The 13,458-nt window shown below is 38.6% G+C and overlaps 1 protein-coding gene across 2 annotated transcripts in view; it reads right to left on the reverse strand.

Annotated features, from left to right (window-relative positions):
* The window catches only part of LOC136705422 (serine/threonine-protein kinase 32C-like), a 165,236-nt gene that overhangs the window by 105,530 nt on the left and 46,248 nt on the right, over positions 1 to 13,458 (reverse strand). The window lies entirely within an intron of this gene.

The raw sequence follows: 13,458 nt of genomic DNA on the forward strand, positions 1-13,458 counted from the left end.
AGTCAAGCTTGTTCAGTGTGGGCATTAGAGTCTGTCAGGGCTATGCCTTGTTTCCACTCGTGTTCTTGATGTTCATGGACAGGGTGGCTAGGCATAGCCTGGGACAGGAAGGCTTCCATCGAGGGGCTCAGGAGGTGGAATCTCTGCTTTTTGCGGACTATGTTGTTCTTCTGGCTTCTTCGCGCTGAGACCTCCAGTGTTCACTTGAGCAGTTTGCAGCCGAGTGTGATGCAGTCGGTATTGCTGATCAGCACTTCCAAATCTGAGGCCATGGTTATTGCCTGGGAACAGATGGCATGCTCAATTCAGGTAGGGGGTGAGAATCTACCCCAAGTGAAGGAGTTCAAATATCTCAGGTTCTTGTTCACAAGTGATGGGACGAGGGATAGTGAGATTGACCTTTGGTTACATGCAGCATTTGCAGTAATGCAGTCAGTGTATAGGACCATCGTGGTGAAGAGAGAGTTGAGCCATAAAGCAAAGCTCTCAATTTACTGGTCAGTCTACGTACCCACTCTCACCTATGGTCATGAGCTCTGGGTAATGACCGAAAGAATGACCGCGGACACAAGTGGCCGAAATGAGTTGCTGGGCATACTCGCCATGATTGGGTGAGGAGATCAGTGACTAGGAATTAGCTCAGAGTAGAGTTGCTGCTTCTTTGTGTTGAGAGGAGTCAGTTGAGGTGGTTGGGGCATCTGATGAGGATGCATCCTGGACATCTCCCTCTACTATTATGCATATACAAAATTTGTGATTCACATTAGAATATGTTCATTTAATTCAGTTAGTTACAGCAAGATATATTTAAACTTTTATATATGTGGCGGTGGCGCAGCAGGTGACTGCCTGCGGAGTTTGGTGTGTTTTCCTAGGGTCCATGTGGGTTTCCTCCGGGTGCTCCGGTTTCAGCCCACAGTCCAAAAAACACATGTTGGTAGGTGGACTGGCGACTCAGAAGTGTCCATAGGTGTGAGTGTGTGAGTCAATTTGTGTGCGTCACCCTGTGAAGAACTGGCACCCCCTCCAGGGTGTGTTCCTGCCTTGCGCCCAGTGATTCAGACAATGAATGAATGAATGAATGAATAACAGACATCTTTTTGTGTGATGTATTGATTTTGTATTTGTGATAACACCAGGTCCAACCAGACTTTAACTTTTAAAATTTTAAATCTCACACACTGTGTTGTGCCACACCAATCATCTCACTCACCCAGAGCCTGAGCTCAGCCACAAAGATAGATAGTGTATATATGAAGGCAAAGGATCAGCGTATTACAAAACAGATTCCAAAAAAGTTGGGACACTAAACAAATTGTGAATAAAAACTGAATGCAATGATGTGGAGATGGCAAATCTCAATATTTTATTAGTAATAGAAAATAGATGACAGATCAAAAGTTTAATCTGAGAAAATATAACATTTTAAAGGAAAAATATGTTGATTAAAAATTTCACAGTGTCAACAAATCCCAAAAAAGCTGGGACAAGTAGCAATAAGTGGCTGGAAAAAGAAAATTGAGCATATAACGAACAGCTGGAAGACCAATTAACACTAATTAGGTCAACTGACAACATGATTGGGTATAAAAAGAGCTTCTCAGAGTGTCAGTGTCTCTCTGAAACCAAGATGGTAAGAGGATCACCAATTCCACCACTATTGCACAGAAAGATAGTGCAGCAATCCCAGAATAGTGTTACCCAGCGTAAAATAGCAAAGACGTTTAAGTTATCACCATCAACCGTGCATAACATCATCAAAAGATTCAGAGAATCTGGAACAATTGCTGTGCGTAAAGGTCAAGGCCATAAAACTCTACTGGATGCTCGTGATCTCCAGGCCCTTAAACGTCACTGCACCTCAAACAGGAATGCCACTGTCAAGGAAATAACAGAATGGGCTCAGGAATACTTCCAGAAAGCATTGTCAGTGAACATAATCCACCATGTCATCCGCCGTTGCCAGCTGAAACTCTACAGTGCAAAAAGGAAGCCATTTCTAAGCAAGCTCCACAAGCTCAGATGTTTGCACTGGGCCAGGGGTCTTTTAAAATGGAGTGTGGCAAAACGGAAGACTGTTCTGTGGTCAGATGAGTCACGATTTGAAGTTCTTTATGGAACACTAGGACGCCATGTCATCCAGACCAGAGAGGACAAGGATAACCCAAGCTGTTATCAACGATCCGTTCCGAAGCCTGCATCACTGATGGTATGGGGTTGCATGAGTACTTGTGGCATGGGCAGCTTGCATGTCTGGAACGGAACCATTAATGCAGAGAACTATGTTCAGGTTCTAGAACAACATATGCTCCCATCTAGACGTCATCTTTCAGGGAAGACCCTGCATTTTTCAAGAAGATAATGCCAGACCACATTCTGCAGCAATCACACCATCATGGCTACGTAGGAGAAGGATCCGGGTACTGAAATAGCCAGCCTGCAGTCCAGATATTTCACCTATAGAGAACATTTGGCGCATCATAAAGAGGAAGGTGCAACAAAGAAGGCCCAAGACGATTGAACAGTTAGAGGCCTGTATTAGACATGAATGGGAGAGCATTCCTATTTCTAAACTTGAGAAACTGGTCTCCTCTGTCCCCAGACGTCTGAGTGTTGTAAGAAGAAGGGGGGATGCCACACAGTGGTAAAAAATGGCCTTGTCCCAACTTTTTTGGGATTTGTTGACGCCATGAAAATTTGAAACAACATATTTTTCCCTTAAAATGATACATTTTCTCAGTTTAAACTTTTGATCTGTGATTTGTGTTCTATTCTGAATAAAATATTAGATGTTGGCACCTCCACATCATTGCATTCAGTTTTTATTCACAATTTGTTTAGTGTCCCAACTTTTTTGGAATCCGGTTTGTATACCAAAATCATAGACCTGCAGTTCAACACTTAATCTATCTGAAGATTCAAACAGATGATTTGGCATCTTTGCTCATAAGATTTATCATTGTCACGATAATCCACCTCTAAACTCTAGTTTTCAAAGTTTCAGCTCCTCTTAAATCCATAAAGCACCTTCTTTCTATCATTCATTGCCAAGTTGAAAAGGAGTGCATGCTGTTCAATGAATTTATTCCATGACCATTTCTTCTGAGTCATCATGAGCTCATGCTGAGCGTTCTAAGAAACGGCTGATGAGGAGGACGAGGAACACTAATGTTTGGCCCCACCCTCTTCCTACAGCCTGTTCACTTTAAAAATGTACAGGCTCTGACCTGGAGATAGCTGACAGAACAAAGTTGAGCCACAACTGAGAAAAACTTCACACACACACAAGGCTGTGTGGTGGTTGAGGAAAGCTGAGGTAAGAGTAGCAGGAGAGAGGGGGGCAGGGGGCTGAAAAAACACCTCACACGCTGAGCCCTTTTAACACCGCAGGCTAACATGGCAACCTGCTTTGCTTCCTGTGCATCCACTCATACTCACCCAAACAAAACACAAATGATAGGCCAAGGAATATGTAAACAGTGTCATAGATACCACGATTCATTCATTGTTTCATTGTCTAAAACTGCTTATCCATTTCAGGGCCACAGTTGGTCCAGAGCCTGGAATCACTGAGCACATCCGCCTGAACACACCCTGGAGAGTGCATGATATCACTATTGAATATAGTCAATTAGTCACTACTGAATAGTTAGATTTTATAATATAACTCAATATAAATTATTAGTGCTTTCAAAGTCCTTGTAGTCCATGTGGCTCCCAGCTCTTCAAGCAATAAACTCTCTCTCTCTCTCTGTTTCTTTCAGACAAACATGCACAAACATCTCTCACACACAAACACACACCTTCTGAGTTGAGGGATATTTACATTGATCACAAATAGCTCTCGGTGTAAACATAAACCTACTCTGGCTTCTAATGATAAACACATTAACACACTTTGTCAGCGTTAACCCTGGGGAATGTAATAGAAACTATGTTATTACAAGTCTTAATAACCACACAGCAATTGACAAAAAATCACTTATTACCAGAATCCATGTCTGACGTTAAGAAGTTCACTGATCTGGCCAACACTAAATAGTTAGCTAATCCGGCTAAAGTTAGCAGGCGCTACCAATAGACCTCATTCAACAGCCAGTCTCAAAAACCTGATAATATCACTAGTCAACATAACTTGGAATCCACTGACACAAAGTACAACTCTAGCTATTATAACCACACAGCAAGTACAAAAAAAAGACTAATTACCAGAATCATTGTCCAACGTTAAGAAGCTCACTGATCTAGCCAACACTAAATAGTTAGCTAAACCAGCTAAAGCTAGCAGAACCTAACACTAGACCTCGTTCATCAGTAACTCTCAAAAACTTGATAATTGTTGATAACTGCTGTCAACAAAGTTTGGGCTCCAATGACACAAAGTGGAACTCTGGCCATTATAACCACACGGCAACTACAAATAAGCACTTAAGTGTTTCTGCTATGTGTATTTTGGCAGTTAATTATAATAAAGAAAAAAGTTTCCTCTATACAATTTGTCATGTATACTACACTAATTTACACATCAATTTGATTTATTCCTACCAAATAATTATTAGTAATTTAACTTGTAATCAATCACAGAATATTGTTGCAATATACTCTGGCAGAGTTTCCCTATGATAAAGCCATTTAGCTCTCTTTTAAAAAGAAATCATGGACAATTAAGTGCTCTAAGCCAGGCTGCAGTCTATGCAACTGTGTTTATGGCAATAAATAGTGTGTAAAATGTATTGTATAGTTTATGTATTCTTCTTCACCTTTTAATTAATTTTCTGCTGTTTTATTTTAAATTCACTGAATTAAGCATAATTCTATGAAGTAATGTATGTGAGTGCTCCTTAGTGGTGAGTGGTGAACTGCAAGTAGCATTTTTTGTCCCTCTGTCCTATCATAATCCTTCAGCCAATTGTGGTTTCAATGCTGCAGGCAGGTGTTCAAATTTTTCTCTCTTGTATTTAATTGATAAAATTACGATTAAAATGCTAATGGATAATAAACAAAGGATTTTTTTTCTCTAGCCTTTGTCCAACCCACAGTCATCATACCACTTAAAGGCAACATTCCAGGGATTTTTCTTGTAAATAATTAAATTTGTTCTTTTTGAAATGTGGTGAAAAAAAGCAGCTGGTGAAAACTTACCAATATATCATACCCTTTTCCAATTTGGGAGGTAGCCTAATGAAAAGCTTCTTTAAATATATTATATTCTGATCTTGTAATTCACCTACTCATACTTTTAACTTTTTCTTTATGTATATAAAATCTTCTGTATATTTGATGATAAGTGTTGTCACATAAACACAATTACAATAGTATTTCATACTCTACATACCTTATGATCACATTGTACATACAACCACTTCGGTAATTTCTGATTTCTCTGCACAACTGATTTAAAAACATACATATGTATTATTTATATACTGCATGCCTCCAATACGTACCACTGTTCATATTGTAATATTTTTTAATATGCCATAATCACTTAGTACATTATTTATAAATAATATTGTACTTGCACTTCTGGTTAGATGCTATCTTCATGGCTTGTGCCCATTTTATGCACAATGACAAAAACTGGATCTTATCCAATCAAAAGCCTAACATAAACTACACCAACAATCAGCCCATCCATGCTAAATGCAAAAGAGTATTATACTCTGATGATCCCTGCATAACAGCACCAGAGATCCCACTGAGAGAGCCCTAACATCAGCTGTGAATCTTGTGCATCTTGGAGTCACCCTTGACCAGACCCTGGCCCTCCATGTTGAAATGACAATAAGGGAAGGCAGTGTCTACAACAACATCCTCAAAAAATTGGCAAACACCAAATAGGGTGCCAATCAAGAAAGCTACACTTCACCGCAATTGCATTTTGCCAAAAAACTTGACTCTTGACTTGACTTGTTCTCAAAGAGAGCTGCCCCTTAAATCAATGGATGCCTTAAGCATGCATCCATTAACTGCCTCTACATGCTGGCCAGCACTGCTCCACCAGATAAATGGAGAAACATAGTGAACAGGCAGGAAAAACCGAAACAACTAAATGACACCGGACCCCCATTGTATGGCCATACTAACTCTCCCAAACACCTGAAATCCAGTAAAAGCTCTTTCCATGTGAAACCTTTGGATTCCACAGCTACAGCAGCAAGGTTTGACCTGTGACACAAAAATGTCAGCGATTGGTCTCACGTCCTTTTTTATCTTGCTTACAATAAAATCTTTCCCATGTTTATCTCTGTCTATTTGTATGTTGCATGACAAATCTAATCTAATCAAAAACCTAACATAGATTTACAAAATGTACTACTATTGCTAATAATAAAAAGTCAGAATTCTGAATGATAGTGCATATAAACAGAAACTTAGAAACTGTTAATTGAAGTAAAAAGCAAGCATAAGTGTAACTAACTAAACATGTGAGAGTTGAGCAAATGCACATTTCTGGTTGTACTTAATATAAATTCTGTCTGGCTGAGAGAGAGCAAATGAAATATGTGAAGCTGACTTTATCTCTTTTTTTTTTTTAAATACTGCTAACGCAATGCCACTGGACAGCTCAGTGTACTTGGACAGAATGCTGCTTCATAGATATATTATGCCAGGTAACAGATACCCCAAACTGGCTAATACTGAGCTTGTGAGGAGAGTAGGAGGACCACCCTCTCCATGCTGAGAGTGAGGCCAGTTGTGCATTCCTGGACAAAGTTTGCTGAGGAATCACAAGGGATCAACCTAGAGATTTGCAAATAATAGGGCAATTGCTTAGACCACTGCAAGTTTGGGGTGACCTGTATAACTTAAGTAACCTGGTAATATTAACATTATATCAGTCAAGCTTTAATTCAAACATGGGTACTTGCAACTATAGCCATATTTTCAGCCTACACAGTTAAAGACTATTAGTACAGAATGCAGAAGTATTAAGGAGCACAACGAAGAGTTTCTCTGCTGTGTTCTGGTGGTCAGAGGGTCTTTTTCCACAAGGACATACAGCATTATTTGGGCACCCTATATCCACCCAGAGAATCAAAATGTGAACAGTCATGTCCAAACTGGGCAGTTGAATGTGACACATGGCCTTGTAAGTGAAGTTTCATTTAATAGCACTATTGTATTACAAGGTTTTCATCACTACTAACACTCTCTCTCTCACTCTCTCTCTCTCTCTCTCTCTCTCTCTCTCTCTCTCTCTCTCTCTCTCTCTCTTTCTCTATCTTAGTAATTCTGCCAGAGAGATGAGTAGTAGAGGAGGGAACACAGGAGCATCTTGCACAAATGGCTTGTTGCTATCATGAAAAAAAAGAGTACACACAGGCTGCCTGGAGGAAGGAGGATGAGGCTCTGATGAGAAAAATTAACATACATTCAAATGGTAATGTATTCCATCGTGGTTGCTGATGCGTCATTTAAAATGAGCCTATTATTTCCTAAAAGATTTTGCATGAGAGAGTGAAGAAATAGAGCATAGCGAGAACCAGGGAGAGGAGGAAGAGGAGGAGGAGGAGCAGATGAAATATTGCTTGATAATACAGCGAAGCAACAGCATCAGCCACATTAACTGCATTACAGTGGGGCTCAAGACCCATCACTGAGGCAAAATTAATGGAGAGGAGGAGGAGATGAAATGTTGCCTAAAAATGTTACAGAAAAGCAACAATATCATTCAGAACTGCATAACAATGGGGTTCAAAACAAAATTAGTCACAACAGCACAGCTCGGCTTATATTAGCACAGAACACCAGCACAAAATAGGAATCAGTGGGTCATGAGCACAAGTGTCCTTTTCAAAATTGCAATAGTGATACTGACATGTCTTTTACAGTCTTATACAATTATAACTAAATAAATAGCAAGAGTTGGTGTTTTATGGCCTTTGGTGGTGCTATGTTGACTTTTTTACCTTTGTGCTGTCAACCACGAGTAGACAACAGTAGACCTCCTAAAAACCTATTAAGAAAAACTTTAAGATTCAGCCTTAGTTTGAAAGGGGAGAAAAGGATTTCCATTTGAGAGTTTGCATCACATTAGCAAAGTCATTAGCATTTGACAAAAGACTGCACTGTGCTCAGAAACACCGGGACACACTGAATTTATACAGTACAACAACAACAACGCACTCAATCATTATCCACTTTGGTATTTATTGTACAACAGAAATCCTCATCTGCTAAGACAAGCTCACAAATACACTAAGAGCTTGGCAAAGAAGCAAAACGCAAAAACATCCCCATTAATTTAATTAACCATTATGATTCAGATTAATGAAAATCCACATGTAATTACATCAGGCCCACTTAAGCAGGCCATCGCTCAGCTTCCTTGTTCAGATAAAGAGAGCCCTGAGGTAATTAGACACTGAAAATCCCCACGAGTCTAGGCACAGTGACATTTTCCATCCAAGCTATACAGATATATCAAACTGTCTCTGTACCTGAGTCTGACATAAAGGGAACAAAGACATAAAAAAACTGGCTCTGTCCCAAATCACCCTGTCCTGGCTTCCATTGCAGCCGTTTCAAGGTGACTGGATTACGTAACATTTTGTACTTTGTGTCCTATCAGCTTGTATTTCTAAAACTACTATCACAAGCACGGTGGAGGAACAAAGGCAATTAACCAGTTCACTACAATAAAAATGATGGTTCTACAAGGGTTCTTCAGCAAAGAAAAGGGTTCTATATAGGACCCTAAACACTTGAAGAACAATTTGCATGATTAAATGGATCTTTAAATTCAGAATGATGGAGAAAATGCTATAGATGGTTCTACATAGAATATTTTAGAAAAGTTAAGAAAAGTATTGTATTGAAATATACCATTCAAAAACAAAGATAAGTTCAGCTGCTGAACAAAGCATCACATTTAAATCCACAAGATGAGCAAAAGGATCATATAGAGGAGAGAAATTTCTGGCAGCTATAGGTAGGATTTGTGAACAATAACAGCTACATGCATGCTTGTGCTCTACTCATTACGTTAGTTGTGAACAATTTATAATATCACTTATATAACCTGTGTGAAGAATTAGGGTAGTTGTCTTGCCCATTATCTGTTATGAAATTCTAATAAGGTCATCGAGAGCTGGACATTTTCGGTGGGAGGACTGTTCTCAGAACAGTAGTGACAGTCAAAAAAAAAAACTCCAGTAGCTCTGATGTGTATGATACACATATGTGTTGGCAGTGCAGAGCAGCCACTCCCAACTGTTACTTTCAGCAAGATTTTTTATCCAGTGTGAATCCACTATAAACATTACTGACATCTTCTGGAAAAATGACATTATCCCAGCTCCCCACATAATACTGATCTCATCTGAATAGGACTATAGAATTATAAAATAAATTAAGCCTGTTACAATTCTCTCAAACCCAACCTGGTAAAGATGTAAAAATATAATGTGAGATAAAGATAGTAATCATTGTATTAGGTTTTGTTTAACAGGTAATCTGTAATCATAAACCACAATTTTATTGTTTTTGTAGAAATATGCTTGCTACAGAGAAGAAACTGGGGTCACTTTTTAAGAGGCATTTTCTTTTAAAACAGCTCCTAGTGCTCAAAAGGAAATGTGCTTGAATTATTTAAGCTGGAATTTAATGTTAAAGTCATTGAGTAATGTTTAAGGCAGAAAGAGTCTCTGAAATGTATTCTCAATTTAAGGCGGGGAAAAAAAGTACTTGAATATAATTACGGTGCAATTTCACATGGAACGAAGCCCCGCCCCATTTAAGGTGGAAAGACAGTGATTTTATTTTTGGCTAGAATGTGTTCTTTAAAAATGTGTTTGTTTTTTGTAGTTAAAAATGAAATGACTAAACCAGCACATTTCTACAGCGACTTCTACATTTCTACAGTGTTTACAAGACCATAAACATCAGTTAGCCCATTAGCTTACTTTAGTCTTCATGAGGTTTATAATTAATGTATTTAAAATTAAAACCATATCACTATCTGCCAGGAAATTTTACAGTGGTTTATTCTAAAACTGGTAACAGTCTGCAGGTCAACTTGAATTTATCTGGTAGTTGACTGAGGTACTTCGTTGCCTATATCTTCCAAATATGTTCTTTTCTGTCTGCATTTAGGGAGGTCAGTTACAGTAACATGGGCTTTAAACAGATCAATGAGCTTGCACATAAACAATAATAAAAAAAACTAATAATTAAAAGTCCATCTCCAGAGATATTAATGTCCCTTTGTTTATTTAATTTAATTTTATTTTATTTTATTTGTTTTACAATTTTGGTTCTCACATCCTATGGCAAGTCATTGCCATTCTTTCTTTTCGCAGTGCTCAGACTGGTACACACAGATTCAAAGATTGAGTCAACTTTTCTCAATTTAAACACAATGCAAATGTGATTTCAATGTTGCCAGCACTTGAGAACAGACATGGGAGAGTTTGAATACAAGCAGTACAGAAAATAATCTGGTTCTGAACACCACACAAACCAATAAAGGAATTCTCTCTCTGACATGTAAATGTTGAGAATTAGAGAATGTCAATGACATTAATTACATTCCTGGAACTCAACATATCAAAAGACCTCTTACGATTGGTCCTATAACACCTGCCACCCTGCGAAGGCCAAACTTCCCTCTCAGTTTCTTATAAAGGCACCCGTGACCTCTGTTTTCATCAGTGGGGCTCAGTGGGGACACTGTGGAGGACTACGAATATCTGGGAGTGCACATTGCCAATATATTGGACTGGACTAAGAACACTGACGCAGGATCAGGAAGGGCCAAAGTCGTCTATAAATTTGAGGTGCCTGAGTTCCTACAACATCTGCTGGACTATGCTCAGGATCTTTTATGAGTCTGTAGTGGCGAGTGCTCTCCTCTATGCTCTATCTGAGGGTGGCAGATGGATGGCAACAGACTCAACAAACTGTTCCGCAAGGCTGGTGATGTTGTGGGTGTGGAGCTGGACTCTCTGATGGCAGTGTTGGAGAGGAGGATGCTGTCTAAGATGCAGGACATTATGGACAATGGCTCCCACCCACTCTACGACACAGTGATGAAACACAGGAGTACATTCAGTGCAAAACTCAGTCCATCAAAAATGCACCACAGGGCACCACAGGAGGTCATTCCTACCTGTGGCCATCAAACTCTATAACTGCTCCCTCAATGTGTGGCGCTATGGTTCATCTGTGCAATACTCAATACCACATTACATTGTACATATGTGCAATAATAATAATAATAATAATGATAATAATGACATTTTTTACATCTTGTGTGCAATAATTCATAAGTACATTAATCTGAACTGTTCAGATTATATTATACATATTCAGTATATTCCATATTTATTATCACAGCCACTGCCACTTTATTTGTAAGAATTTAAATGTGTACACATAGTAAATTTCTCCTTTTTGTTTTAAATTATTAAAGTGTGATCAGGAAAATATTTCAGATTTTGATTCTGAAAACTACTGTTGTCATTCTTAAATACGTAGTTCACGATTGTAATCAAAAAACGTATAAAATTCTGATGTTTCCGCACAATTTGCTAGCTCTCTGGTCTGTTTCCGTGTTGGAAACCAGTCTGATATGTTTACAAAGCCCCAGTGTCTGTAAATGAGTTCAAAATATTAAAAGAACCAGCTTGGTCATGTATGCTAGGCTTTCTCTCTCTCTCTCTCTCTCTCTCTCTCTCTCTCTCTCTCTCTCTCTCTGATCACAGGAGCGAACTTTGAATGTTGAAAAGCATGAACCGAAATGAGGATATTGCTTGTGATTGCTCCATAGGTGTATAATAAAATATACTTACTTTTGCTGTTTTGGATCATTAAGGAGGAAATATTTCCAAAATTCAAGAGACAGCTAACTGCATTACTGATGCAAACTGATGAGTTACATATGAGCTTCTGTGGTAATTCAAACAGTGAATAAAACCTTACAGACAAGTTAAGCTTCAACCACATTCAAGCATATTGTTACACATTAAAAGACGTGGAGTAAACAAACCGGAGAGATAGAATTCCCCACAGTCGCAGACGTCCCCTTTAAGTGCACTAAACTGTGGTCCTAAACCTGGGCAGAGAGTAAGGTACATCTACAAAAGATGGTTAGCAACATCAATATAGACCAACTCCCGCAGGTCATGGTCTGTTTGCCCCCTTACCATCAGGGTGGAGATACTAAGCCATTAGGGTGGAGATACTAAGCTGTAGCTTCCATCATCCCCTCCCCCACTACACAAATGCACACAGACATACACTCCCTCCTATAACTGTTAAGCACTGAGGACTGGGGACTATAAATGTTTCCAAGTTAGTATGTTCCATCACCTCCCATCATGGCTGTTGCTAATGCATTATCACAGCTTTCTACACAAAGAACATATTACCTATATTATCTATATTACCTATATTATATTTAGTAAAATGATTAGATTACATTGTACATGTTGCAAGCATCTTATTCAGTATGTATCTATATATTCCTCACTATTACATTCGATTACTGTGACCCTGAAATGTATTAAGTAGAAAAGATGATGATGATGATGATGATGATGTTATATTCGTTACCATGCATGTGTGTTTTTTATTTATTTAAAATATATAGGAAGAGTACATTACTTTTATGTTGCTAGATTCAGTTTTTGTTTATGCTTTTTCTTGTTTTGCAATAATGTCTTATTCTTTATACCATACCACATATACTGCTCTGGTGCCCTATTAAATTAGCTGGTGTCTTGACGTAACAATTTGTATATTATGTTATCATTTCAAATCATAGGGCAATGAAGAGAGCATCTAGTTTACTATCACTGCAGAATGGCCTGGGGAGCTATGAGAAGCTGGCACCCAGCTTAATTGAGTAACCAATATGCTAATGAGAGGCTGGTATCTGATTCAATAGCACAGCCGAGAGGCTGGCATCCAGCTTACTTCTTCCACTGAACGCTACAGAGAGCAATGAGAGGTTGGCAATCATCTGTTTGGGACAATGAGTCGCTTGGAGGGTAATTAAAGGGCAGTGCCTATTTAACTTTTTTTTTTTTTTTTTTTTAATCCCAATGGTTGTGCACTGTGCAGGTTGCCTGAAGTGGATGTAGGGTTGAGTGGCATGTTCTCTTTCTCATTAATGGCAAAACAGCTAAATTCATACTTGTAAAGTAGTTTTAAATATTTTAATTCATTATTTTCAAGTGGTATTTTGCAGTTCTGTAAAATCATACCATTACTGAAGGGTTAATTCATCACAACTTCTTGGAGATTAATAAAATATAATGTTTCATCCAACATTTCTCTAACAGTGAAGGCTAGTCCTGTACAAACTATACAGTACAGACTAGTTTTTTCCTCTTTCAATAATCAGATTTTTGTCAGGACCAGACAGAGAGCTGACACTTGCGGATCACAGTAAACAGTTTATTAACGCTTATCCAAAAGAATAGTCGAAAAACAAACAAGGTTCAAACAGTT

Source organism: Hoplias malabaricus, chromosome 8, assembly GCF_029633855.1.
Source record: "Hoplias malabaricus isolate fHopMal1 chromosome 8, fHopMal1.hap1, whole genome shotgun sequence".
NCBI classification, from domain to species: domain Eukaryota; kingdom Metazoa; phylum Chordata; class Actinopteri; order Characiformes; family Erythrinidae; genus Hoplias; species Hoplias malabaricus.